Here is a 4,422-nt window from a genome sequence, read left to right as displayed (position 1 = left end):
ACAGGTGAACAGTATAGCACAGCTGGAACGACCAATACACACACACACACACACACAAACATAGGGTGTGTGTGTGTGTGTGTGTGTGTGTGTGTGTGTGTGTGTGTGTTTGTGTGTGCGGGTGTGTGTGTGGGTGTGTGTATATGTGTGTTTTTTTGTTTGTGTGTGTGTGTGTGTGTGTGTGTGTGTGTGTGTGTGTGTGTGTGAGCTTGAGAGCGTGTACATGTCTTTGTGTGCGTGTGAGTGTGTGTGTGTGTGTGCATACATATACAACACAAATACATGTTGGACAGATAAATACATGTATGTAATATATCTATATCATATATGCGTTTAGGTATACGACGTATCAATGTCTGAAGATCCATGACGTCACAGCTGTTTGGTCCAGTGAGCACTCAGGGCTGCCGACATGCTCATCAGGCTCACCGTCCTGCCCTGGTCGCTGACCAACAGCCTGAATAGGAAAAGAAAAATAAAGGGAATAATTATCTAAGAGTTGTTGTCGCTGTTGTCATTGTTGCCGTTGTCGCTATTGTTGTTGTTGTTGCTGTTGTTATGGTTCATGTTGTTGTTGTTGTCGCCGTTGCTATTGTTGTTGTTGTCGATGTTGTTATTCTTGTTGTTTGTTGTTGTCGATGTTGTTGTTGTTGTTGTTGTTGTTGTAGATGTCGTTGTTGTAGTTGCTGCTGTGGTTATTGTTGTTGTTGTCGCTGTTGTTATTGTTGTTGTTGTTTTCGCTGTTGTTATTGTTGCTGTTGTGAGCGTATTGTTGTCGTTGTCGTGAGCGTGTTGTTGTTGTAGTAGTTGTTGTAGTAGTTGTTGTTGTAGTTGTCGCTGTTGTTGTTGTTGTGAGCTTGTTGTTGTTGGTTGCGGTGATGGTGGTAGTAAGAGAAATGCAACATCCAAGTAGACAGACAGAGATACTCGTTTGTTTCATCAAAGAAAGAGAAGCAAGAAAGAGTAACCCGTTGACATAATAAAGGCCATTTCGTGCAGGGGAAAAAAGTAAGAAACAGAGGCAGAAAAGAAAAACGAAGGGAAAGTAAAGAAGAAAGACCTACGACCCAGGGAGCAAACAATGCACTCATCAGCAAAAAAAAACAACCAACAAACAAACAACCCCCCCCACCAAAAAAACAACAACAACAACAACCCAACCCCATCCAGCTGAACCGTGTGTTTAAAAACATGTTTGTTTTTTTGTTTGTTTTTGTAAAGTGTTTTGCGGCGCTCGCAACTGCATACGGTCATATGAGCGCGCGGGACACATCTAATATTTTCAGTTGGTAGGAAATTTTGAATTTTGCCCTGGTGGTGGCCGAAGACTACTCTTATCGATATTAGACCACCAAAGGGTCTTTAACGTGCGCAACTTGCACACGGGCTCTTTGAGATTTTTTGCCCTTGTCCGAGAAGGCTAGGTGTAGATCTTTCCTACCAGAAGATCAGGGGTGTGGCAGAAAGACAGCAGTAAGGAGGAGCCAAGGAGTAGCAGTAGAAAGGCTGCAGAAAGAGTCAGGAGCCCAGAGGAGGGGGCAAAGGAGGTGAAGGGGTGGGGGCAGAAAGTGGAAATGAAAGCAGACAACAGAACAATGCTAGAGAGCAGGAAAGGGGGTGAAAGGAGACAATTTTAGAGAAGAAAATGTTTCGGTCGCTACCGGATTCGAACCCGGGACCTTTGAATGAGAGGCCAACACCTTAACCTCTAGGCCACGAGAGCCCCCTTTAAAAACATAAACGAGCGTATCTGAGAGACGGACGCATCGTTGTGACGAAAGCAGCCAGGACAGCGAACTGTTATTAAGTTTTGTAGACTACCAACTGGCAACTATAAAAGCGGTTTTTCAACCAGGATATCACCTTTCAAACCAGTTTAATCGTCAATAAAGATCTCAAGGTCTCTGTCTGCAAACAGTGATTGCCTTTTTCTTTGTTAATTAAGTCATCAGTCATCATGATATTATGTTATCAGTAAGTTGATGATTTACTCTAAAGCTTTCGAAAACAACCGTCTATACTTTCATTCCTCTCTTCACTCTTTTCCACCGACATTTTCAGCAAAAATAATTATGATTTACTTAATACTGAGTCCACATAACGACTGGCAATTTCAGTCTGTCATTTAAAACGGATCCATAACTTGAGAAACTCAAACACCCGAGACAGAAATGAATGACGGCATTTTAAAAACAATAAATATTATAAATAAATAAATAAGTAAATACAAAAATAAAACAATAAATCTATTATATAAAATAACATGATTAGCGAATCAAAAAAGCAAAATTGTATCTATAAATACATAAATAAAATGATATACGTGTATCTAAATAGATCTTACCCCCCCCCCCCCCCCCCACAAAAAAAAAAACAAAAAACAAAAAAACCCCAAAACAAACACACACACACATAAAAACAAAACAAACAAACAAACATGAAAAAATAACCCATCCAACCTGCAAATATAGAGACCCCACGCAATCCTTGTATCATTTCATTTTCTGTCAGGTTTACCCACGGGCAAAAATGGAAAATTAAGAAAGAATAAATAACGAAATAAACCAGATAAAAGAAAAGGCGCATGAATACATGACATACAGAAAGAAACAAGTCCCACCCCAGACTGCTCGTCTCTTTTTCTCTGTTCCCTAAAAGAAATCTTGGACGCGCACCCGCCGATGTCTCCAAAAGCGGGTCTCAACTCATTTAGCCACCAGGGGACGCCCCCGTCACCTCCCCCCTCACTCCCTTGACTCAGGGGGCGCGCGCGGCTGAGCGTGAAAATTAACCTGACCCAATTTGCACTTTGCAACAAGACAACTTCGTTCATTAGCGCGGGGGGACCCGAGAGAGTCGTGTGTTAGGAATACTGAACACCCCACCGGGGGCCGGCGCTCACTGGGGGTCGCCCGGATGTTGACAGACTCCAGTTCCAGGGGCCAAAAGGTTTTATCTACCTTATTATCACCACACGCTGATCCAGAGTGAAAAAGGACGTATCTGCAACTTGATAGAAATTTGTGTGCAGGTGAAACCCGACGCCCACACGACAATTTTCCATTTATGATACATTACATCGCAGGTGGACGGAATCGTCTGGTCAATGGACTACTACTATGTGGTCGAGTTTCTTTAACTCTATCCGTACGTCATGTTTTACTATCGTATCCACATGACGTGGGGAACTCTGTGCCACCACTTTCAAAAGAGGAAATTTACTCGTTAATCCGATCCATACGCTTTGCAGCCTGCCTCCTAAATGGCTCAGCTCGTGTCGATGGGGGCGTTGAACATTGACGATCGCTGGAGCTGGGGAGACCTGTTTTAGTAGAAGTTTTACGGCGCTCGCAACTGCATAAGGTCGTATGAGCGCCAGAAGATTAGAGGTGTGAGAAGAGAGTAACAAACATAAAATAAAAGAAGAAGGGGAGATAAGGACGATATATGTTTCATAGGAAAAAAGAAGCAAACCACTACAGAGCACCCGTCAACCACCCACTTTGGGAGACCACCAATGAGTCGAACCAGTTCGGAAATCCCGGCGAGTCGCCACTTGGACGCCCACACTTCGCCAGGCGGTTGCTCCACCAGTCATAGTACTTGTAGTCGTAGGGATAATGACAGGAAGCTGGCAATGTGTTTCGTGATCCCAAGATTAGTGACCAAAGGTTGTTGTTTTTTCAGAATCTATAATTATCCTGGGGGGGGGGGGGGTATCCATTATCTACATGCACAAGAATATTTTCAGATGGCTTATCCCAGCCACGATTGAGCAATATGTACATTTCGTATTCATTTGACCCTACAAGACCTCCACAGGAGCCCAACATTTACAAAACAGGCTAAGCTTGCCTTTTTAACCCTCCAACCCTCACCAATCCCCCCTTCCAACCCTCTTCCCCCCACCCCCCACCCAAAAAAATTCAAAAAAAATTCAAAGCAACAAAACAACACGACAAACATACAAAAGCAGAGTTTTTCTGTTTTGTTTTTTTTCAAAATTCACTTCACCATCAAGCTATAATTTGGCGGTGCGACTATTCTTTAAGGAAAGCAAAATAAAACACCACAATGTACTGCAGTCCATGACGCTGACTTTGCAAATGATTATTTCAGCAAACTGCTCAAAACGAATACGGCAGACGGGAGAGGGTTGGGGGGTGTTAGGGCGCAGAGAGAAAAACGAAATAATAAAACAAAAGGAGACATGCCAAAAATATTTTAAAAAATAATATAAAAAACAGAAATGCAAGAAAAACAACAAAGAAACAAAAAGAAATAAAATGAAATAAAATAAAAATATTTCCGACGAATTTCTCAGACATGGCGTAGGTCACTGGGGAGTGAAAAGTTTCCTAGATGAGGCGGAGATGACGTTTGGGGAACCTGGCAGAACTGTAATATGTAATAATGGAAGGG

General features: G+C 42.5%; 1 protein-coding gene across 1 annotated transcript in view; it reads right to left on the bottom strand.

Annotated features, from left to right (window-relative positions):
• Positions 1–243: 243 nt before the first annotated feature.
• Positions 244–4,422, bottom strand: part of LOC101852103 (serine-rich adhesin for platelets) — a gene marked incomplete in the record, with an annotated part of 129,756 nt that continues 125,577 nt past the window's right edge. Inside the window, 1 exon segment of the mRNA XM_035970621.1 lies at positions 244–460.

The sequence above is a fragment of the Aplysia californica genome, unplaced genomic scaffold, assembly GCF_000002075.1.
Source record: "Aplysia californica isolate F4 #8 unplaced genomic scaffold, AplCal3.0 scaffold00295, whole genome shotgun sequence".
NCBI classification, from domain to species: domain Eukaryota; kingdom Metazoa; phylum Mollusca; class Gastropoda; order Aplysiida; family Aplysiidae; genus Aplysia; species Aplysia californica.
The sequence above is the reverse complement of the archived record's forward strand: the minus strand, read 5'-3'. Positions and strand labels throughout refer to the sequence as shown.